At 46.9% G+C, this 25,214-nt stretch overlaps 1 long non-coding RNA gene across 2 annotated transcripts in view; it reads right to left on the reverse strand.

Moving 5' to 3' along the window:
- Window positions 1-14,918: 14,918 nt before the first annotated feature.
- The window catches only part of LOC128104467 (uncharacterized), a 72,164-nt gene continuing 61,868 nt past the window's right edge, over window positions 14,919-25,214 (reverse strand). The window contains exons 4-5 of one of the 2 annotated variants that reach the window (XR_008216015.1): window positions 18,617-18,753; window positions 14,919-17,868 (exon numbers count right to left, since the gene is read on the reverse strand). This is a non-coding gene — a long non-coding RNA (uncharacterized LOC128104467). Of the gene's footprint in view, window positions 18,754-25,214 lie in introns of both variants that reach the window. The other variant, XR_008216014.1, reaches the window with a different exon arrangement.

The following is a 25,214-nucleotide window of genomic DNA, read 5'->3' on the forward strand; positions in this document are numbered from 1 at the left end:
GAGACCTGGCATCTTTCCATGAATGTTGCTGCCGAAGTAAGGGTCTGCCCTATAAACATATAACCCCGGCACACACCCCAGCTAGCAGCACAGAGAAGGAATAGCACACATTTCAGGGGCTTGGAAGCTTAAGAAAGACACCCCACAGCCAAGGCACCCACGGGTCCAGTCAAGCTTGGCTCCACTAGCCTATAATGCTAAACAAAGCCCAACCCTCCCCATAGCTCCAAGGAAGCCTGACAGACAGGCCCTGCCTCCATTCTAGCTTCCTGTCCCATTCCTGTCTAGCCCTGCTCAGAGCTGACAGCTCTTGACTTCCCTTGGTGATAAGGTGTGTAGCTGTTTCCACATGGAGGGACCGAGGAGTTTCCAGAGACTCACCAGAAAGTCATAAGGTGCATAGGCCTCTCACTGAGCTTATGCAAACAGTCAATAAATGCCAGGCAAGGGAAGAACGCAGTGAGGTCACCTGCAAGGTGCACAGGGGTCTCCAATGACGCACTCCAATGATTCAGCTGTCCTGAGTCGTCAACCGTACTCCTGTGGCCTTTTTGGTGACACAGCTGTGAGCAACCCAAATAAACTGACTGGTTTACCAACCTAGACTTGGGTTCAATCCTTCCTGTCATCATCCATCATCACATGCTTAGCATTAGAGGCCAGCCCTAGTTATCCACCCTCAGTTTCCAGGTCTTCCCTGTCTCCTTCAAGAATGAATAGACTGCACCGATTATAAAGTAGCTAGAGTATTTTATTCAAAGGAAAACAATAGTACAGATTAGAGAAGGATACACTATCAAGATTGACAGCAACCATGTGACTGAAGGTGCTCAAGGGCCTGGGATACTGATTGGAGCTTTTTTCAACAGGGACTAAAGGGGAGTGGAGGATTACCAAGGTTATAGTTGGGTGTTTTTCTATTTTGATTGACAGATTATTATATAACCATTTCTCACTGTGCAGGTTTCTTCCCATAATGCACCTATTAATGATATGCATAATCAATTATACAAAGCCATAAGATGGTAAGTAGGGAATTCTCCCTGAAAGTTTACTTTGAGGACACAGTTTGCCTTACTGAAAATGCACCCAAAACCAGTTCAAGCTTGATTGGCATTTTACTCTCCTACCGGGTATTATCTGAGTACAAATGAACAGACTCATCTAAGTCTGATGGTTGATAAGGGGAAGGGAACGCTACTGTGTTGTCCAATGTGGTATGCATGTGACTCAATGTAAGCAGTGGTCCTGGGTTGCTAATAGGTCGCTAAGTGCATTGTTCAGAGAGGGCTGTGTGCATAGTAAGTGCAGGCAAGTGTCTCGGGCTGCTAAGTGCATTACCAGGAGAGGGGTGTGTACACAGCCCATACCAAGTAGAGTCCTAGGCTGCTAACCTATTCTCTATGCATGCCCTTCTCGGTTTGTTGATGTCTCCCCAAGAAAAGTTAAACAGTATATGGAAATGTCACTCCCATGATGCCACTGCCCCCAACCTCAGAGAAACTTCTAGGTTTGGTCAGGGAGTTGTCCTGGGTGGGTAAAGGCTGATATAGAGAGAGCACATTGATATTCTTTTGATTCTTGAGGCCTAAACTTGACTAGGGATGGGGAAGGGTCAATCTTCCCATGGTGCTCAAAGACACCCGCCTGGTCAGCCTCACAAGCTTTGACAGTATTTCCGGGATTTGTGGAGCTCAAGCAGGACTTAGAAAACACTAGGCCTGGCCCTGATGGCCAGCTCCACGGGTTTCTTCTCTGGTGTCTAGCAAGCCATTTGCTAACTGCAGTGCATTCTGACAGGGCTGCAGTGGTTCTACCCCACCCCCAATGAGGAACTACTGAGCGTTTGGGGCTGAACTTTCATGCTCTGTGGTCCCTGCTCTCGGCCTGGTAAGTCTGTGTAGCTTCCACCCTGGCCCGGGCCGGCACCCCTCTGCTCCTTCCTCCAGGGCCTACCCCAGCTCCTGCCCGGCCCTGCTAAGCACAGTTCTCCCTTCTGCCCTGGTCTAGCTAGTTGACCTTGCACGGCTCTCCCTGCCACATCCTGTCTCTGCTCCTGCCCTCACCCAGCCACCCCAGAGATGCTCACTGGGCCTTATCTATGCTTGTTCCTTTTCACCTGACTAATCATTGGTGACATCTCTCCCTGGCAGGAAGCCACTGGGGTACAAAGAAATGATTCCCATCCATCGTTAAGTTACCTTAACAAATGTTTACTGAACATCCACCACATGGCAGGCTCCAAGCTGGTGCAAGGCAGCCCAAGAGACAGAATCTAACTCTTACCAGCTGACAAACGAGCAGTGATGGATGGCGATAAACATGATTAAACACAAGGAAAGGGTAGATGTGGTTTCAAACTGTTTTCAACACGAGCAGGAATTGACAGCCACACTGGAACTTGAGAGAAGAAGGTGCCTGGTGGCCAGAGCCCTGTTGGCTTCTCACCCCACTGAACCCCACTTCTATGTGTGAGGGGCTACAGCACGTGCAAAGGCCCTGGGGTAAAACAAGATCGCTTTTTAGGCAACTAATGGATAAACAGTGTGAATACAAGAGTGTGACAGGAGATGAAATTTTGAACTTGACACATCCAAGTTATACTGATTTCTCCACGAAACTGCTGTGTTCACATCCCAAAGACTCCATTCTCCCACTGCTCAGGGTTCCCATCCTTGCAGTTAGCCTTGACCCCCTCCTGTGCTCCAGAGCCAGTCTGTAGCAAGCCCAGCCAGCTCCATGGTCCTCGGGGGTCAGACTACTCTCCCCGCTTACATGGTGGCCACCCTAGCCCAAGCCCCACTCCACCCTCTCCACCTGTGAAAACATGGCAGCTCGCAGGATGGTCCCTACCTTCTTCCAAGTACAGCTCAAGTGCGCCCTGTGACCCCAGGGCCCTCAGGCGCTTGGACTCTCTCGCACACCCTTCCCTCCCTCTGCCGCAGAAGCACCTCACTCTGCTGACATGTTGAGTACACTCTCACCTCAAGTCTTAGCCCTGGGCCTCCTCTGCCACCTCCCCTGGCTCACACACTCCATGTGTCTTCCTGTCCCAAAGTCCTTTCTGTCTACTGAAAGTCATCCTGATACGGAGACCTCTCACCACCCGGCTCCCTCCTCTCCTCTCCTTATCTACGCGGGACACTTCCTCCCCCTCTCCATAGTGGTGTGACAATTATTCGTCACCACCTACTCTGTTCTGTGTGCTGCTATGTCACCGGCACCTGGCTGGGTGCCTGGAGTGTGGGGGCCAGACTGCCGAGAAGGTTGCAGCTTGAGTCAAGCAGTCCAAAGTTTTAGTCCAGAAGCAGGAAGAACCACTGAAAGTTTAGCAACGCTGAGATCTGCTTTGTGGTTTGTGTCTAGGATGAACGCGGCCACAGATGGAAGGGAAATGGTGCGAAGGCTGCTACCAAGGCAGCTAAGAGTCATCCGTGGAGAAGCTGGTGACCGGTGGGTGTGGCCCATCCCTTGTGATTGGCCTTCAGACAAGCTGAGCACCGAGAAGGACCACTGTGCTGACTGACTCTTGACCAGGGGATGACAGTATGTGTTTACTTCTTGAAGATGAGAATCTGAAATGAACCGCCCATGTCTCCCTACAGGAAGAATAAGGGCCACACTGCCAGGATGTGCTGCTCTCTGCCAGCCCACTCCTCACACTCACACTCAGGGGGGTGCCCACTCCTCACACTCACACTCTCAGGGGGCCCCACTCCTCACATTCACACTCTCAGGGGGCCCCACTCCTCACACTCACACACTCTCCAGGTGTCCCCACTCCTCACACTCACACTCACACACTCTCCAGGTGTCCCCACTCCTCACACTCACACTCTCAGGGGTCCCCACTCCTCACACTAACACTCTCCAGGTGTCCCCACTCCTCACACTCACACTCACACACTCTCCAGGTGTCCCCACTCCTCACACTCACACTCACACACTCTCCAGGTGACCCACTCCTCACACTCACACTCACACACTCTCCAGGTGACCCACTCCTCACACTCACACACTCTCCAGGTGTCCCCACTCCTCACACTCACACTCTCTCCAGGGGTCCCCACTCCTCACACTCACACTCACACACTCTCCAGGTGTCCCCACTTCTCACATTCACACTCTCAGGTGTCCCCACTCCTCATACTCACACTCACACTCTCAGGGGGCCCCACTCCTCACACTCACACTCACACTCTCAGGGGGCCTCACTCCTCACACTCACACTCTCAGGGGTCCCCACTCCTCACACTCACACTCACACACTCTCCAGGGGTCCCCACTCCTCACACTCACACTCTCCAGGTGTCTAGCACTGAGGCAGGTTGGAATCTCTGAAAAGGATGCTGAGACCAGGTATGGAGCAGGAGGTTTCTACCAGAAAGGAATTCCTGTGACAGGAAGTAGGGTCTAAGCAAGACTGTGGGAGGAAAACCTGAGTTCCGATGGAGGGGTAGCTGGGAGTTCCACATCCAGATCTATAGGGAATAGGGAGAGAGAGAGAGAGAGAGAGAGAGAGAGAGAGAGAGAGAGAGAGAGAGAGAGAGAGACAGACTGGGCCTGGCTTGAGCATCTGAAACCTCAAAGCCCACCCCCAGTGACACACTTCCTCCAACAAGGCCACCTCCACTCCAATAAGGCCACACACTCCCTATGGGGCTATGGGGGTCGTTTTCAGTCAAACCACCACACTGGGGAATGTGGAAATAGGCTAGTGGCTCTCAGCAGCTAAGGCCAGTTCCAGAGACATCAATAGCTGGATGTTATCATTAGAAATACTAATCAAAGCCTGGGCCTTGGTAGCCCCAACATCTAGGCGAGGCAACCTATCAGTCCTCAGTAGTATGTAAGACTTAAAGAAAACAGGAAGATATATTCAATATGGCCACCCTCGGGAAAGGAACAGAGAGGTCCAGGGGCTGCACACTCCCCCAGGCTGTGAGCCTTAGTTTTAAATTGAAGGCAAGAGGCATGTACAACCAAGCATTTCTCCTAAAGTAAGGCTCTGCCCATCACTGCCCAGCATTGTCTTGGCTCCAGGCTCTCCGGCATACTTGTCTGGCAAGTTGTCAGAACTGTGTGAAATCTCTTTCTGGAGACGTGTCCTCCTGGGGATGGCACCAGGTGACAGCTTTTTCCTTCTACCGTGTGAGATTCCTGGGGAAATTCCAGTTCCTTGGGACCTATTGTCCCAAATGTCAGACAGCCAAAAGGAGGGGACCAAATGTCTCTTTAGAATACCTTCACTCCCCAGCAGTTAGGGGCGAATGCTTTCTTTGGAGGAATTTACCAAGATCTGGCTTCCAGGGACTTTCTGCTCCTCCCAGGTCTGGGAACCAGGCTGTGTAAACATGCCCTTCCTCGGATGACAGCATCCCTGCAAGCTGCAGAGAAGAGCTACAGTGAACCTGCATGTGAGACACCAGTCAGACATCCTCACAGCGTCTTCTGTGCTGGGGAGATGAGCTTTGCGGCCATCCTGACTGGTGCCCCACCCTGGTGCCAGTCTATGAGCAATGCTGGTTCCTGGCTGAAAACTCAGGTGCAGCCCGGAGCTGGCATCCACCACATCAATGCAAAGATGAAGCCAACCCTAACACACCAGGGTCTCAGTGTCACCCTGACAGCCCACTCATCACACCCTCTGGAGTAAGTACCAGTTTTCCTTTAACTTCAGCCCCTTTTCCTGGAATCTCTGAGCTGGATTACTGCTTGCAGGGGGTGGGTGGGGTTTAAGTATTTGCCAGAGCTCCATCATTCAGTGGCAAGCCAGTGCCAGCCTAGCACGCCCGCCTGAGTCCCCCCCTGTCCTTCTCTGGCACCTCTGAAGATTTGGGTTTTTTTCTCTAAAACTTCCAAGAATGAAACAATACTCTCACTTTTCCTGTTGCTGCAATCATACACAGGACAGGAAGTATTTGAGGGAGAGAAAGGCTTCCTCTGGCTTACAGTTTTAAAGGATACAGTCCCTCCTGTTTGGGAAAGCCAGCAGGAGGTCAGGTGGTCACCGTGCAACTGTAGTCAGGTGACCAGGAAGCAGACTGTAAAAAGGAAGTGAGGCTGGGCATAAAACCCCAAGGCCCACTGCCTGTCACCCACTTCCTCCAGCAAGCTCCACCTCCTCAAAGTTCCACAAATTCCCAAGACAGCACTCCCAGCTGGACACCAGCCTTTCAAACAAGCGCACATGAGGGACACCTCACTTCAAACCTCAGTGGAAATCAGAGTTCTGGTGAGATTTTGGCAAGACTCCAGGTTTGAACATTTCAGCAAATTGCCCAAGCCCTCTGCTTAGCTCCAGGAAGCCTGGTAAAATACAATAAATACTTTCTGTGTATATACCAAGCCTGTATGTGGCCTTGAGGAGCCTATGTAACTTCTGCGAGCTTGGCTTTCCCCCTCTGTGACATTTCCCTCACAGGTCAGAGGAGGCACCTGTTCAGTAGTGTGTGACTGCTCCCTCACACCAAGCCTTCAGTCCTGGTGTCTGCTTCACCTAGCCCTGGGAACTTGCCTGCACTCTAGTGAAAGAGAAGGTTTCTGAGGCACTGGGTGGTGGCTGGGGAGGCTGGCAGGACGGTAGACATCTGAGTGAACAATCACACGCCCCAAGAGGAACTGTGACAGAACTGGAACACTTGAACAGTGACCCAAATGACAGCCATGCTCCTCTCCACCTTCCCCCTTGTGTTTCCGTTGCCCTCCCGCAGCTAAGACTGGGAACAAGCAGAGACCTCCACCATATCCTCCCTGTGCAGGAGAGTTTGGCTGAATCCCAAACACAAGGCAAGAAGCACCTGGATGGCTATCCCAGGCAAGAAAGGGAAAGGGAATTGAGACACATAAACTACCGAGCCTGACTAGAGATGGGAGCATCAGTCTGTCCACTGTGGAATACTTCACATCTGAGATAGGCTGGTCTACAGACAGTGTTCAGCCTGGGGGGTGGGAGATGATGGAGTGAGTAGCCACGTGCCACCCTGGATGAACTGCAGGCAAGGAGAGTGAGGGCTGTGTCAGGTGATGGCTCCAGTCCAGGGTGATGTTTCCTTCTGGCCTCGTGTGCACTTTCGGGGAGGCCAGCACACTGCTCTCTGTGAAGCAGCTGGCACTGGGTATCGTTGTCGTCAGAACTCTGCTGTCGAGGCCACCACAGCCACTGTTTGTCTTTGCGGGGACGGCGGCGAGGCCAGTACCTTCCTGGTCCCTGCTGCTCTCTCAGTGCCATCCTGCTCCATCTGTGCCCACTGTTTTTGGTTCTCTCAAAGGTCAGAAAATCTGAGAAAGAACGGTGTGCTAGGCAGCGTGAGGAATTGTTCAAGGTCCACCAAGGGCATCCTAGAGATGGGGACAGATGCAGGTAGTGAAGGGATTGGCTTGATTCTGGCCCTCGCCCTTAGGCCGAGCAGCAGCTAGGTTTGAACCTTCCTGTGAGCACACAGCCTTCTTCCATGTCAGAGGATGCAGGACCAAGGTGCCATCTTGGAGGCAGAGAACAGTCTTTTCCAAAGAAACCTAATTGGCCATGCCTGGATTCTGCTCTTCCAAGCCTCTAGAACTGCAGGAAAGCAAATGCTTCTCCCTTATGAATTACCCATCTCGTATATTTTGTTATAGCAGCACCAAACAGACAGGAACAAAGCAGCATGTAGCAGACTGGAGAGACACTGAGAAACCTGGTCTGCCATCCACCTGGGATTTCACGGAGGGGACCTGGGGGCACCAGTACCAGCTGTGGGTGGCATGATTTGTCTGGGACTCTGGACACATATCCAGCCTTCATACTCTCCCCAGAGTTTCTTGTGTGTCTTGTCCTCATGATGGATGGGACATACTGCAGGCCACGAGGGAAGACCAAAGAGGGTGCTTCTAACTTCCCTCACGCCGTATCTCCTTGGCACAGCCCAAGATCAACACATTTCTGCTTCTTTCTGTTTTATGGGATGAGTTTAAACTCAGAAGGAGGGCTTTCTGACTGAACCCAATGTCAACCTTTGACCTTCAGACCAGGAGGAACTGTGGTGATGGGAGAGGGCTCTAGGGACTGGTGGTGTGTTTATTACTTATACAACAGAATCTAACCAAACAATTCACATAATTACTACTGTTCTCTAGGTGCTGGGGCTATGGACTGACCAACAGGCCCCCAAACATATGAGATAAAGAACAATGGTTGGGCCAGCCAAGCCCGTGAATCAGGTTGTAAAGATAATGGTAGTATCAATTAACAGTCAAGATATAAGATTATGGAGGTGGCTGCTCTAGTTTGGGCCAGCTCGGGGCTCCAAAGACAGATGCAAGGGGAAATGGGTGACAGTGGCTGGAAGCAAACCAGTGATTCCCTCTCAGGGAAGCATTAGCAGATCACTGTTAGCTAGTAAACTTTTAACTTAGTAAACTTTTCAAATTTGGAGTGCTTAAATTCCTATGCATATTCTTACATATTATATATCTTCTTATACAGATTAAATTTGGGGTAAAATGAGCTTCTGAGGAAAGCTCTCCCCTTTGCTAGAAGTGTCTGTCCAGAGGAAGCACAGTGGAGGGAAAACCTAAGCCTTGTGCTGAGAGCAAGACATTGCTTTTCCAGGCCCACTGTATTCCTGCTTCCTTGAGTATTAGAATTAAACATCTTTTTAAAATAAACATTTATTTATCGGTGTATGTGCATGTGTGCAAGAACTGGGGCCTGTAAGTGGAGACAAAGAACCACTTGCAAGAGTCAGTTCTCTCCGGGGACAGAATACTCAAGGAGAACTTGGGTTGTCAGGCTTGTTCAGCAAGCTCCTTTACCTACTGGGCTGTGTTGTCCCCACCCCTACCCCAGCCCCCATCCCTCACCCCAACCCCATCTAATTACGTTCTTGACTGACTACTTGGTCCACTACTATAGCCAGTCTGAATCCTCCTCTTTCTGGATTGTAAGTACCAAGACTGGGGTCAAGACCCGGAGGAATTCAGAGATCTCAGAATAGGGTGGGAGGGAGGGAGGGGGGCCAGACAGCAACTTGACAGATGCCAGAAAAAGTTACTGTTGGCAACTGGCTATGTGGGACTAGTGCCCAAACCTCTCAGGATCTTCCCTCTGGTTACAGTGTCATGCTCAGGCTACTATACCCCAATGCAATGGAACACGAGGAGGAGGAAGCAGAGCTGGATCGGGAATAAGGATCCCGGAGATGGGGCTGGCTCAGCCACGCACATCTGAGAGCAGAGAATGAACAATGCGAATTACAACTTAGAAACCAGGAGAGGGGACCTGACACATTCCATTCTTCTAGTTCTTGTCAAAGTGTGACCTTGTCCTCTCCATGATATCTCTGTTCCTGCTCCCTAGCCACCTGGGAGAGAGTGGAAGTTGGATAGAAGGGTACATATCTGAAAACCTTATCTGTTCCTAAGGTCAACCCAAGGTGATATTTCTCAACAGGAAGACATGGAGCTATTTTTTGAAATTGCACAGCAGTGCCAGTAGGTGCTGTGGTTTCTGGCAGCATCTTGAACTCAGGCAGGCTGCTTTCTGGGACAGTGACACTTCAAATGTCATGCTAGATAGATGGGAAGGAAACAATCCTGGGCACAGCTCCGGGACTTCCTTCACCTGTCCCTCTAAGCATGTCAAAGGCCTCATTTCAGGGATATAAACTAGGAACCATACCTTTCTGTTAAGTGTCTGCCCCAGAACACCTACCCTGACCAAATGCACAGGGTGCAGTGCAGATCAGATGACATCATGTTCTAGAAATCTGGAACCCAGGACCTGGTCTCTGTGCCCATTGCAGTCACAACCTCTCACAGGCTATATAACCTTTCCCAGATTGCTTTGCTCAGAAGCAAAGTAATGATTCAGGGGTTCCCCTTAGTTTTTTATGATTATATTTATGTAGCATTTTTGGCTTTCTCATAGTAGGGGAATAAAAGCATCTTAATATGAACCACAAAAGTATCGACTATAAAACCTTATCTAATAACAGATGGAAAATAGGAAGGTTTGGCTGGCTGTCAATGAGAGTTCTTCCCAGCTTCTTGGAGGCAGCCCACACCAGTAATAATATCAGGACTCTAAAGACATATGCTAATGGTTATAGCTTCTCTCCATGGACAAAATCCATGCTGGCTCTGGGGATAGCTGCAAGATGACTATTCTTAATTTATAGATAATCCCTTTCCACTCTAAGGGGTCTTCAAGATGACCGAAGGGGCAGGAGTTTGATAAAGCCACCTTGAGCTCCTGACAGAGTCCCGTGATGCTACCAAACAGCCTGGTATTTCCCAACCTTAGGCAGAAGGGCTGGAGGAGGACAGTGCTCAACCTGCACACCCAAAGGTCTGTTGGCTCAGCTAGCGACCAACCCAGTCACCGAAGAAGGGATGAGATGGCCACTGGCTCTCCCCAGCAAGAACAGGCTTTTACAGTCCTAGAAGACACACCCTAGCCTGACTGGGCTCCTGGGAATTTCAAAGACTGATTCCCAGGGCCATTCTAATGGCTTTCAAGAGTTCTAGAGAAGTTCCAGATTTAGGACACTGTGGTGGGGTTGGGAGAAGGGTAGAGAGTGAGGCAGAGCCTGGGGTGGGGGTGGGGTGGCACGGGACTACCACTGTTGAGAGTCCATGGTTCTTCCGGAGAACAAGATGCTTGTCTTTGTGACAAAGTAAGGCTCCGGTGCAGGGCTGGAGTCTCCAGCACTGTTCAGCGGTACCAGTACATTGGCTTCCAGGCATCTTTCAGAAGTAGAGGATGATGTCTCTCCTGGCTTTGAAGCAGAGTCTCCTTCGACAGCTTTTCTCATTCTACAGACAATGCAGTCTTGTCTACAGTTCTGCTCACACAGTTCATCTCAGGTCACAGCACTCTGTGAACATCACAAACGACCCCATGCACACCGAACACCATGTCAGATAGTCTGTGTCAGACACTAAGGGTAGATTAGCAGCACAGAGCACATAACATGGCAAGAGCTTCCTGTGTACTACCTATGCACCAAGCTCTGCCCTAAGCCCTGGACGTTGAATCCTCACACCCATCTTAGGCAGGCTTAATATCGCCTCTCCTTCACAAGTGAGAAAATAAGGTCAGCTTATCTAGAATGACACAGCTCCCAACTGCAGAGCCACACCTTCTAATCCACGATGCTTAAATGGTTACTTTGTTGCATTAGACCAGGGAGGAGGGTCCACACAGGTAGATAACATCATGTTTAGGCGCTGTGAAAAGATGGTATCGGGGCTCTAAGAACTGGGAGAATGCATGCGAGGATGAGAACAGCCAGACCTCAGAGGATGTGTGGTTAGAGCTAAGACACGATGCACCCATTTATACATAAGCTTGTCCGGTGGGGTTTGGGCTACAAGCAGAATCAAGTAAGTGCAGAAGTCTCACTGTGGGGGAGAGGTTGGCAGGTTTACACCCAAGGAATAGGAGGAATTCAGTGTGACTGATCATCCATTTAAAGCCAGAAATAAAGATGAGGTTTTGTAGAGTCATTCCTGTTCAATAAATATGCTTGGACCTACATCACATCAGGCATTATACTAAACCCTGGCACATCTATGTGAATTGATATAAACACAGCCTTTGCCCTTGTGGATCTTATATTCTATGAGATGAAAAGTTGCCTCACGATCTTACCTAGTTGGTGAAGGCAAAGGGTGACAGACATGTTGTCTCAGTGTCACACTGCAGTGTCCAACAGTATTACTCAAGAATGAGCCAGTTGTCTAGAATAATGTACCCATGTTTGGCTTTGCCCTCCCCAGTAGTTACAAAATCAGAGGGCCATTAGATTGTTAGAAAGATAGCATCAATAATTAGCTTTGTCATCCTGTAGAACGTTAGCAAATTCTGTCTGTCCCACTGTGTCTATTTCCTATTGTTATCATGAGTTTAATGGCTGAAGCCAACAGCAATCATACAGTTCTGGACATCAGAAGTCTGGTGCAGGTCCAAGCAGGCTAAAATTAAGGTGTCTTGTGCCTTTCTAGAAATTCTAGGAAGAAATCTACTTCCCAGTATTCTAATTGAAAAAAAAAATCAGTTTCTTGCAAGTGTATGACCATGGTCCTTTGTTCTGCCTTGGTGAAAGTTGGTGGCTACCATGATTCTTGGCTGCTGGTCCCCCTCCTCCATCTTCACAGCAAGTACCAGTAGGTCAGAATGGTCCCCCCTCCACTTTCACAGCAGGCACCAGTAGGTCAGAATGGTCCCCCCTCCATCTTCACAGCAGGCACCAGTAGGTCAGAATGGTTCCCCTTCCATCTTCACAGCAGGCACCAGGAGGTCAGCATTGTTCTGATCTACCCCTGCCTTCCTTTCCCACTTAAGAAGACTTGTATGGTCCAACTGATCATGCTCAGACGATCCAAGACCCTTTTTATTATAGGATCCTCAGCCAAGAAAATCTGCAAAGTAATTTTGCTGTGAACCTGCGAGGTACCTGGCTCTAGGGATGAGGGCACTGACATCTTTGGTGGTCATTTTTCAGCCTCCCACAGTATGTAACAACCATTATATTTCAGAATGCATGTCTTTGTAAACTAAATAGCTCCATTTCCTCGAAATGGAAACTGACCAGAAATAAAGTAGCGGGCATCAGGATAAGGTGACTCCTCCTGGGAACACGTTCATTTCTCTAAGTAGATTGACAATCTGACAGCTTCCCAGATTGATGACTCAGTTAGTCCTTGACACAGACTCACTCTGTATCTGTGTGTTTTTAACTTTAGAGGACTGAAGTCATTACAGTTGTCAGTTTGGAGGCTTCAGTGAAACCTGTCTGCACCAATTAAAATGTGCTCAAGGAAGTGCATTGTGTGGCTGCTGCAGCTGACACAGCTATTTTGGCTCCTGGCCTGGATCCCAAATCAGGCTCTCTCCAGCATCTCTGCTTTCTCTCTCCATCTTCCTCTTGCTTCCACCTCCCACCTGTTTTTATTTGGATCCAGCTTCAGTTCTGATCTTCGTTTATGGCTGATCAATAACTTACCTTCTGTAGGGCTACAGTGACTGGGACTCAGGTGTCACTGCTCATCTGGCAATCCCGGATGGGACAAGAACGTCTCTTCCCTTGGCTAAGAAATGGTCAAGAGTCTAGATTGTTGGCTGTTTCAATTCATCTGCTTGACTTCTGACCTCCAGGACTATGTGATCATCTGTGACACAAAGAGTAGCCTTTCAGATGTGGGCAGTAAGTGTGCACAGCTCCTGTCTGTTCTTCTCCTCTGAGTCTCTAGGAGGGAAGCTGCAAGGCTGTACACCTAAATGCATGTGATCGAGGCAAACTTTATTTCTGTGTGTGTGTGTGGGGGGGGGTTTCCTGGAAGGCATTAATAAATTAGAATATATCTCTTAATTAATTGGCTCATAGAGATTTTAAGTACCTACATTAATCTAATATTCCTAGAATTCCCCTCAAATTAAAGAAACTACACTTCTAATAGATTAAACGAGTCAGATTTAGAAAATCCCGGCGTTTGTTAGAGAATCACAGTAGATACAAACAAAGAGAACCACATCAGGCCGGCTTAATTAATATATAAATAAATAACTATTTAATAGTTTAATAGTTCCTTTTTGCTACATGGAGAAAGTGTTGAAGACACACTAATGACTGTTGGGAGTCATAGTCTACAATCCTCCAAGCTTCGGGGTCTGCATGAATGCTAGCATTTGATGGGGAATTTTCAACTCCCTCCCCACTTCCTGTTTTCCCCCCCTCTTTCTTCTCTCCTTCCTTCCCTCCTTCCTTCTCTTCCTCCTTCCCTTCCTACATACCTTCTTCCCTTCTTCCCTTCCTCCCTCCTTTATTTCCTCCTTCCCGTCTTCCTCACTCTTTCTTTAAGGTGGAACTCATTTGCAGATTTTAAGAAAGTTGGGCTACAACGTGGCTTAACAGCAAACACCCCTGAGTTTAAGAAACAGAAGAACATGAGAATCTGTACTTTACGGTCTGATATTATAAGAATGAGACTTGGAGCTCCCTGTTAAAAAGATAAATGGATCCAGATGTGGTGGTTCATATCTGTAATCCCAGCACTCAGAACACTGAGGCAGGAGGATCACTAAAAGTTAATGGCTAGCCTGGGCTACATAGTAAGTTCCAGGCTAGGCTAAGAGAGAGACCATATATGTGCTTATGTATTGATCACGTGGTAACTTGATCTGAAGGCATTTGGGGCTCCTATGGGAGCAAGACAAGGCTATTTTGTGCATCTGTTTATCTACTAGATGGTAAGAATTCTGGTTCTCACCGGAACGGTTTTCTGTGCTTCATGACTTCATCATGCCCTTGATTACTAATGAGCTAAGGTTCCAGGAATTTCTGCCACCTTCTTCAATAGTCATCAAATATGGCACAGTCAGTCTAATTGGCAGGCAAGCTATTGCTACAGTCATGAGTGCACAGATCTCTCCTAATTCATCACTTAGCCACCCTGAAATCAGAGCAGAATTTATAGGGAAAAAGTCAGGGTACCTTTCATATCTAAGAATCTTTTGATGTCTCAAAGTTACCATGGGAATTCACAAATATTTGTTTTGTAATCTTAGAGAGAAAGAAAATCTAGAAAGAATTAGGTCCGCTTTGGGTATTTGTAAGTTGATTTGATGTTGTTATAAAAGCTGAATAACAAAAACTTACTTGTCAAATAAAAGAGTAAGTGTATGTGGGTAAAATATCAACAACGTTTAAGAAGGAATAAACTTCATAGAAGATATTGGGATATCTCAGATATTTTTTAATACTTTCACTGACCACAATGTGTCCCTGCCCAAGACAGAACATCAATTAGATTCTTAGAAAATGAATATTGGATCCCAACAGATCATCTAGCCCTCCTTTATTTTGATTTTATTGTCATATTTTGCTTTCTGTTGTTGTGATAAAACATGACCAAAGACAACTTGAGGAGGGAAGGGTTTATTCAACCTACAGGTTACAGGCCATCATCAGGGGAAGCCAAAAGGACACTCAAGAGAACCCTTGGTATAGAGGCCAGAAGAGTGCTACTCGGTGGCTTACTCCTTGGCTTGCTAATCCTGCTTTCTTATACGATCCAGGACCACCTGTCCAAGGATGGCATTCCCTCCCACATCAATAATTTATCAAGAAAATGCCCCACAGAATTGCCTAGAGGCCAATCTGATGGAGACATTTTCTCAATTAAGTTTCTCTTCCCAGATGACTCCAGGTCAGTGATTCCTCAATCTTCTTAATCCCGGGACCCTTTAATACAGTTCCTCATGTTGTGGTGACCCCCAACCATAAAATTATTTTCATTGCTACTTCATAATTGTAATCTTGCTACTGTTATGAATCATAATATCAATACCTGATATGCAGAATATCAGATATGCAACTCCAAAGGGGGTCTCGACCCACAGTTTGAGAACCCCCAGCTGTGTCAAATTTATTAAAAAAAAAAAAAAACTAACCAGAACAATTATTCACTGCAAATCCACAGTCATACACTGCTTCCTCTAGATGATTTCACTGTCCTCGGAGCTTTCATGAATTCCACAGACCTCCAGCAACTTCAGGGAGGAAGCACAGGCTTGAGTTTCTAGAAAAGGATGACCCTGGGTACCAGTGATGACTGAAGCTTCACACCCACCTTCCTGGTGCGAGCTTCAGAGAGTAAGACTGCCTTCATTTAGACTGTGCCAGGGACTGGTCAGAACTTGAGGAGTTCTTTAGTCTAGACAATGTTTCTCAACCTTCCTAATGCTGCAGCCCTTAATACAGTTGCTCATGGTGTGGTGACCCCCAACCATAACATTATTTATTGCTACTTCATAACTGTAATTTTGCTACTGCTATGAATCATAATGTAAATATCTGATATGCAGGATATCTGACATGTGACCCCCAAATGGTCGTGACCCACAGGTTGGGAACTGCTAGTCCTGAAACAGTTCCATGGAAGCAGCGGCTTATCCATGGCTTAGTGGGGTAAAAGTCACCATAGAGGACAGAGCTTATGCACAGGAGAAAGCTAACTGTAGCTCTGTGTATTTGTCAACACCCTATTTCAGGAGGATGTGTGAAGAAGTACAATCTTGGAACCCTAAACCACAAGGCTTGTGATGGTACCTGAGTCTCTAGCACCGCAGAACCCGAAGAAGGCTCATGATTTCACTTAGATAGATGCTCCACTTTGCACAATGGTGCAGTTATTTGCAAAGCTTTAGTGGAAATTCCATTCTATTTGTTCTGAATTTGACTTTCACCAGTCACCTGTGCAGCTAAGGCCTGATCTGGACAGTCATGAGGACTGGCTGCCTTTAAGTTATGAGAAGCCATGCTTGGGAGAACCATGGTTAGCATGTGGGCTCAGTGTTTACAGAGACCAGAGGGCATAGAACCGGGCCATCCTCTAGACAGTAAAGTTCCTATCAATAGGCATTGCCTGTGGCATCAGTTGGGCACTCAGGGATTTGACTTCTAGGTTTGGGATTAGATGATCAAATAATGGCACCTGTAAAGCCCAGTCTCAGACACCTCAACGAAATTTCCAGACAGAAGTCAAGTCTGGGCCTTGGGAGTTTCCCAGTCTGCACGCTGAAGGGTAATTTTATGGTGACTTAAAGCCACTTTTGAAAATAATCAGACTAATACAGAATGAAACCAGCCATTTCCCATGACTGAGAATGGTCTATGAAGATTTTCTATGATCCAAAAACAGGAGGACTATTAGCAAAAAAATCTTTTAAAACTTAGAAATAAAGCTGAGAGGCAGCATCACGTTCCCTCACATTACAAGAGAGTACTGTTTGACAGACATCTGTGGGCATTCATGAGTGACATGGTGAGTGGATCTGTGTTTAGCTCCCCCCACGCACAATTAGACCCTGAGTTATATGCAGCATGTAGATCTCATCTGGTTAAAAATAAATAAAAAGAGGTTATAGTTTATTGTTTTCAATCTCTTCCAGTTTTCTATCTAACAGTGAGTTCATTTCAGAATGTTCTTTGTGGCCAACTGTATATCTCCTGTTTTTCAAAATAAAGTCATAAGCACACTCAGCATCTTACTGGGCCTCTCATTATTTAGTTAATGATCTTTGGCACATAGTCATTCTATATTATATGAGCCATGCTATTTATTGTTCAAAAATTTGCACCTGGATACAAGTTCCCTGGAAAGATGGAGAAGGTGGCAGATGCCCCTCCCCCTTGTCCCAGCCATCCAATCCCAGGGTGTGCACTGCCCTGATCCTAAATTAATTACTGGCACTGTCGCCTCCCTCTGTTTCCTTCCTCCCTGCTCAGCCACTAGACAGTAGAGATGGGCTGGCCACTCTCTTTCCGGGCCTCTTGTGAACTGCCACCAAGAGCTGGAGGTCTCACTTCCCGAGAATACATCCCCGGCTGCTTCAGGCTGTTTCTGCACAAAGGAGCCCGGGGGAGGAGCTACTCTACCATCTTGCCCAACACTGCCCTCCAGGGCACATACTTCTGGCAGGTCTGATTGTTGTTTGTCCAGTGTTTTTTTGCCCATGATTTATTTATTCATTTGCAGACACTGGTTCCAGAGCCACAGTGGCTGGTTTAACTAATTAGGGGAAACATCAAAGGCTGCTGAGAACTCCCGCACCCCAAGCATGACTTTCGGACCTAGGCAGACACTGACCCGTGCCGCTAGCCGCTGTGATGAACTAGCACAGTCACTTCAGCAGCTGAATTTTACGTCTTACTCTCAGAGTACAGTACTCACTGGAAGGATTCATCCAGGAGTCCAGGCTGCCCGTGCTCTGTGGTCTTCTTCTTGTACCTTCCTCCATAGTTGCCCTGGACATTGGCATTCCACTTGCAGGTAGATGGAGGAGGGGGGCTCAGGGACGGGTGAGTGATTTCCTGGCCAGGCCTAGAAAGTTATGGTCCACAGATGTCCCACAGGTTAGAATACAGCAGTAAAGTTGCACTTTATTGAAATGGAGGCTGGGAATCTGTCCAGCCATGTTTCTACGAGACGGAAATGGCCTTGGTAATGACTGCTGAATAACCAAGGCCTGTGGTACCCCAGGCCAACTTAGCTCTCTCCAACACTAAGGGTAATGGTCACATCTGCAAGAAACTTATACCGCTGAGGTCCTCATGGCAAAGGCTGTCGTTAGTACAATGGGGTGTGTGGCTTTACTTCTTCCACAGGTCTTTCAGACAGAGGCAGCCCCTGCTTTCTCTTTACCCACACTGATTGAAAGCTGGTGGCAGGGTGGTGGTTAATCTCCGTTGTGGAACTTGAAAAGCTCTAGAACCACACCAGAGGCAGCCTGTGGGGCATGGCCAAGACAGATTGCCTTGCTTAGGTGAACTGAGCTGAGAAGAGGTGGCCACTGTGGGCTGCCCTGTTCCTCGATTGGGATCCTGGTCTTGAGGAGAAGGTGAGCTCAGCACAAATCTTCATCACTCTCTGCTTTTCATTTTTCTTTCTTTTTCTCCCCTGTGTCTTCAAACTTGTCAGACAGAAAGGCAGCCGCCCTTTGTGTGTGTGTGAAATGACCCACTTTACCTTATACTCTCAGTATAAACGGGCCATACCCCATCAGGCTGCACATTCCGGGGATAGGGAGCTCTTGCAGTCCCACACCCTTCAGGAATCCTCCAGGTCTTACCTTAGTTGTCTCGATGTATCCAATTGTTCCACATGGACTTTCATGTCCACACATGCCGTCTAGGCGGTGTAAACTTAGGGAACAGGCAATTAACTTCATTTTTTCTATTTTGGCCATTCCACACAGGGTCAGTCTTCCTTCATAGAAGAAAAACAATGTCAAGTTTTACATTATCTGTTCCATGGAAGAATAGTTCCAAGCTGCCCTCCACCTTCCCAAATTTGTGTTTAAGTGAAAGTCCTGCATCCAGAAATGCCAGATTTCCATCAGTTTATAATACTGTATAAAAACTCCTAGGTCCTTATCTTTGCTATAAGGAGTAATATGGCACAGCCAGTACCATTGAGAAATCCGGCCACTCAGCTGGGCCCACACTCCCCATTTCCTCAGGTTGTGGCTGCTAACTGTAGTCATCTATGACTCAAAGGCCACATAGACAGAAACAGTTACAGATTAGTCATAATCCTGGGGCTTTTGTCAGAATCACGGCGAGTTACTACTGACGAACTGGACAGTCTTTTCCCAAAAGGGCCAGGGCACTTTCTAGAAAAATTACCACAAACACTTGGGATTTACCAAGTGTGGGTGTAGAAGCCTGCATGTCCCTTTAGCAGTGCTTGATGACAATACCGTGGTGTTGAGGCTCCGGGGGGCCACTCTGCTTTTTGACTTGTATTGCACCTGGTTGCATTGCAAGCTTAAGCCTTTGCTGCTCTGACTCCACTGTGGTAGGCTCAGATCTGCAGCCTAAACAAATCCTGTCTCCCTTAAGCAAAACAAACAAACAAACAAACAAACAAAAATCCCTTAAAACACAAAAGTCAGGGCATTTTATAATAGCAACAGGAAAACTGTGCTACCTCTGGGATTCTATTCTTTAAGCCCTGGCAATGTTGTCTGGTTTCTAGGAAAAGACAGACTTCCCTGGCCTGATCCTTGACGAGGGTGCACAGCTACCACACTTGGGGTCACCTTCACAGCACCTGGACAGCAAGGCACCACACAGAAAAAAGCACTTACAGCTGTGAGGTCTGAGATGGTCCCTAAAAATCCCACCTTCCATACAGTTTCTTACCAAGTCTTTTGAACCACAAGGTTGGTTCCTGGTGCTGTTTCCAGCCACATGGGTGGGCTAGGTACCTCAGTGCATGCAGCCATAGATGTTTCCATTTTATGCCAAATAGACCACCAGGTGGGGCAACCGGAAGCAGCAGTGAGCCGCGAGTCTTTCATACTCACTAACCGGTAGACTTGTTTTGAAGCATTAAGGCTTTGTGATTCCAGTCTGTATGGGGGTGAAAATCCTTCCACAATACCCCAGCTGCCGTTCTGGTAAACACTGGCATGCTGATGTTGTTTGCCTGAACAATTATTTCCAAATAGAGAAGGAAGTCATAGTTTTCAATACCGTGAAACTCAACCTTAGTGGCCAGAGTAAGTTACGACAAACTAAGGTAATCCTCCCCCAACGGTTTTTTAGTTACAGAATTCGAATATACAAACTGCCCTTAGTGACAGTAGAGAGAGGGGTCCTTGCAGTCACCCAGAGAACCCTGGGAAATGAACACATCTTTACCACCCATGGTAAGGAGAAAGGCCCAGAATGTCTCTGTGGATTTTCAGAAATACTCATAGACTTCATGCCTCATGTTGAATAAGATTTATGCTAATCATGATTTTGTAGTAGTATTTCATGGTCATAACATTAATATTTTAAGTCATAAATTTATCCAATAAGTGTATATTAAATATATAAGTATATTGCTTCTAGCTATCTCATATTGCTCTTTTCTTAAAATAACACTGTTTTATTACTGTAAGGAATGTGGGGCATGTTCCCTTCTAGCCATGGAGAAACAGAAACCAGAAAATATGAGTGTGAGTGACCTCACAGTATTTGAGAAACTCTAGTGTTCCTAATCGAAATTCAGTGTCTATCTCCCCAGTGTCTAGTGTCCCCAGACAGGACACTAGTCACCCTGTTCCCTTCTCACTGAGCCCACCACTATCTAGCACTTATGACAAAACTAAAGTGAATGTGTGTGTGTGTGTGTGTGTGTGTGTGTGTGTGTGTGTGTGTGTGTGTGTGTTGTTTGTGTGGTGTGTGTATGTATGTATGTATGTGTGTGTGGGTGGTATGGTGTGTGTATATGTGTGTGCATGTATGTGTATTATGTGTTTAGTATGTATGAGTGTGTGCGTGTGTGTGTGTTTGTGCGATGTATGTATACGTGTATGGTGTGTGTGTGCATGTGTGATTGTGTAATGTGTGTTCACTGGGTGGCAGATCACAAACTAAAGCAGTTTATGCTGGAGCCAGCTGGAGTGTCTCTTGTTTGGATGTCTAGATTTCCCTTAAAGTCAGATGCAGAGTCAGAAGAGAGGTCAGAGTGGTTTTACTGCTTGTTTTGTGAGGAAGAGACTAACTGTGGATGCTGGACCCCAGAGACATCAGAGTGCCTGTGACCGGAGGGGCACGAGGTACCCAGCTTTATTGTTTTAGAAACATGATTCATTAATATACTCACCTAATTAGCATTTTCTTGAACTAATTGGGAAAGAAAATCCATTTTGAACATTCATTTTATTTGCTTTTTTGGCTCGTATCCCTGAAAAGGAGAACTCCTCTGTTTTAATTACACACAGTTGGTCTTCAGGCTTGCCAGCCACAGCCTCCTGGTGTCTGAATGCTTTGTCACTACAATGGAATTAATTTATGGATGGAGCTTATTTCTACCTGCTGTGCTATGCCGTGTAACAAACACATTTCACGGCTCATTTCGGCTGCTAGACACACCCTCTAAGCTAACAGGAAAAGCAGAAAGAGTGGCATGAGGATACCCAAAACAAGCTACATTTCTCTGCACGTGAGTGACCCCTCTGTCCACTCACAACTGGAGGTGACCTCCTTATAAAAGGGGGCTTTGGATTTTCCTATTGATCATACCCTTCCTCACCCAGCAACTCCAGAAGGGTGGGGTCTTTCCTTGAGTTCTACCATGAGCTTCAAGGTCAGGAGGTGTTTTCTAGCCACTGGTCTTGCTATTGTGGGCTATTCAGAAAACTCTGAGTTTTGCTCATAGTAGACAGCTGCTGTGGAATAATCCTTTTGTACATTGTGAAGATGTGCTGCTCTCATTGATTTAATAAAGAGCTAACTGGCCAGTAGCTAGGCAGGAAGAGGTTAGGTAGGAGAATCAGACTAAGAGAAGGCTGGGAAGAAGGGTGGAGTCACTAGCTAGAGGGAGAGGAAGCAGCATAGCCTTTACAAAGTAAAGGTATTTGAGCCATGTAAAAGAACATAGATTAAAAGATATGGGTTAATTTAAGTTGTAAGAGCTAGTTAGTAACAAGCCTAAGCTATCAGTTGAGCATTTATAATTAATAATAGGTCTCTGTGTGGTTATTTGGGAGCTGGATTGCAGGACAAAATCCACCTACAGACAGCTACATAATGAAAGTTGTGCTGAACTCTGACTAGGAAAATGGAATTAATTAGAGAGAAGAGGGGGATGATCCTGTAGACATGAAGTGGATGAAATGTATGAAAATGAGTGACCCAAAACTTAAGAGTCCACCCAGGACAGAGAACATGGGACACTTGAATTTTTGGGTCTCAGTTACCTCATTCATAATGATTACTTCCAGCCCCACCTATTTGCCTGCAAGTTTCATAATTTCATTTTTCTTAACAGCTGAATACTATTCCATTGTGAAAATATGCAGTGTTTTTATTGTCCATTTATCAGCTGATGCACATCTAGTCTGTTTTCATTTCCTGGCTATTGTGAATAGAGCAATGAACGTGGATGAGCCCATGTCTGTGTGGTAGGATTTAGCGTATTTTGAGTATGTGCTAAGGGTTATAGCTGGATCCCACGGTTGATCTATCTCCAGCTTTTTGTTGTTGTTTTCTTTGTTGTTGTTGTTGTTGTTTGGCTTGAGACAGGGTCTCACCATGTGACTCTGTCTAACCTGGAACTCACTATGTAGACTTGGCTGACTTTGAACTCACAGTGATCTGCCTGCCTCTGCCTTCTGAGTACTGGATTAAAGGTACATACTAGCAGGTCTGGTTAATTCTATCTTTTTGAGGAACACCCACGCTGATTTCCATACTTGTAATACTTGATTGAACTCCTGTCAGCAGTGAGCTTCTTGGGAATGACTAGCACAGGCTGGAGTCAGATATTCCACTGAGGACAAATGCTTATCCCGGATGAAGGTAGGGTTATTCTTTACCAAATACTCTTGCCATTCCCAGCAGCCAAGGCCAGATTCCTAGATGGCCTTCTATAGGTTCTGGGCTGAGGCTGCAAACATCGGGCTGGTAAGGTAACCCCTTCCATGGACATTCAAGGTCACGGGAGGACATTAGAATCCAGAGCCATCAAAATGACAAGGATGAAGCACATCGCAGTAGGCACTAGACTGTCCACCCCTTTTCTGGTGGAATCATATATTCTGAAGTGCAGGAATTATCTGAAAGCATGCCTCTAGGCAAAGGAGGAAAAGGGAAGAGAACACACATATAAACACTGTGCTTAACTACCTGGCTTGTTTGGGTCAAATATCATACGGTCTTATTTTTTGGCGGCTGTTTTCATCCCAAAAAACAATATAAATCAAAACAAAACAAACAACTCCAAGACCATTTTACAACTTTCACTCTTAATGTAGAGATGGAATGTGAAAGGTCAGCCAGTCCTGCATCTCTGGGAGCCCAGACATGGGAAAGAGAGTGCCCTAGTATCTTGAGAAGCTTGTCTAGAAACATCTATACCATGGAGGGAGGTCACTTTGGCACAGAGAGCTATCCGGAAGCCCTAACAGCACCCTCAACTACTGGCTACATGGGTTTTTCCAATTTGGTTTTGTGATACTTCAGCACGTGATTATTACAAATTCCATAACAGAAGCATGTGAAACATTCTGGAAATAAAGGGCTTTTATTAATGTAAAAGCTCGGGTGCAAATGGCTAGAGGCGGCTGGCTTCCCAGCCCTACTCAGCAGCTACACAGCAAGGCAGCAAATTCAGGCCACTGCCACGCTGAAATGTGGGCCCTTGTGGACTCCCTCCCACATCCCTGACATTCATAGGCCTAGAACAGACACTAGATGGCTGGGCCCTTAAGACCAGATGCAGTAGAAATTTCTAGAAGGTGAAAGATGAGGGTAGACTTGGCCTCAGGTGGTGTTCTGGCCTTTCGTCCCATGGAAGAGATTTATTTTTCCCCATCAGCCAAGGATCTGTCCTGCAAGCTGGTGCTGATTCCTAACAAGCTCTGCCTGCCCTTGAATCTAACCCCAAGCCCCAGTTTTCCCACAGTGCTTCGATCAGATGTCTCCTGCAGTACTGACCCTGCTTCAGACTCCAGGCTCCTCTGTCCTCCATGCCCAGCGCAGCCTCATCTGACATCCCCAAGTCTGACTTTCCTCCCAGACTTGCCCTGGCCTCCCCCTGCTTTTGGCTCTTCCTGCCTCAGTATCAACAGCTGGCCATGACTCCTTCCAACGGAAACCGGAAGGAGCAGCATCTCCTCTCACCTGGCTGCACAGGAAGTGCTTCCTAATCAGATTTTCCTGAGTCCTGCAAGGAGAGATGGAGCAGCCTCCAAGCTGCTTTTGGCCATGCCCAGACTTGAAAATAGTCAATGGCTCAGGGTTTTATCCAACAGCAGATCCAGAATTCTCAGCTTGGAAAGGGATCATTTTCACATCTCCTGATTAATACGGAATGTGGTAGTCTGTAAGACTGTGATGCCAAGACCTTATTGCAAAACCTTTGGATTTTTGTTTTCTAGTTCCTTCTCATTTTTCTGCTTGCCATCACAGCTCCTGACCCCCCCCCACCCCCCTCACCCCCCCACCCCCTCAGCAAGCCATGCACGTGGGTGTGCAGGCTCATTCTTCTCAGCAAATCACTTCTCTGATCATGCCCCAGATCTCTGTCTGTATATATGAATATTTTGTTTCTCCAAGAGTAAAGATAGGATCTGATCCTCACATTTCATGCAATCATGAATGCTCAGGATACATCAAATGGAGGCAAGGCTGGAGGAACAGAGCCTAAGAGCCACCAATGAATCCTCACAGTGCACACTGGAGATATCTTAGTCCCCAACCACCAATGACTCCTTAGTGGAGTTTAATTGGTTTTAGACCAGTGTTTCTCAACCTTCCTAATATTGCGACCCTTTAATACAAGTGACCCCTAACCATAAAATTATTTTTGTTGTTACTTCATAACTGTAATTTTGCTATTGTTATGAATCATAATGTAAATATTTGTTTTCCAACAGTCTTAGGTGACCCCTGTTGTTGTTCAACCCAAGGGGTCATGACCCACAGGTTGAGAACCAGTGTTTTAGACACCAGAGGTCATCACTCATGCTTGTCCCCTCTCCAGTGTAAGTTTCAAACCTCATCCCACTAGGCCTCTACCAGTTAGGACAGACTGAGGATCACTTTTGTTCAAGTTCTGAGTAGGTGTTTAACATTGTTAAAGTGCTATTAAACACTATTAAAATCACTGTTAATATTGTGAGTACTTATGATGGACATTTTTCCCTGTAAATAAGCCAAGACTTTGGAGAA

The sequence above is a fragment of the Peromyscus californicus genome, unplaced genomic scaffold (assembly GCF_007827085.1).
Source record: "Peromyscus californicus insignis strain IS unplaced genomic scaffold, ASM782708v3 Scaffold_8__1_contigs__length_139910024, whole genome shotgun sequence".
Classification (NCBI taxonomy): Eukaryota; Metazoa; Chordata; class Mammalia; order Rodentia; family Cricetidae; genus Peromyscus; species Peromyscus californicus.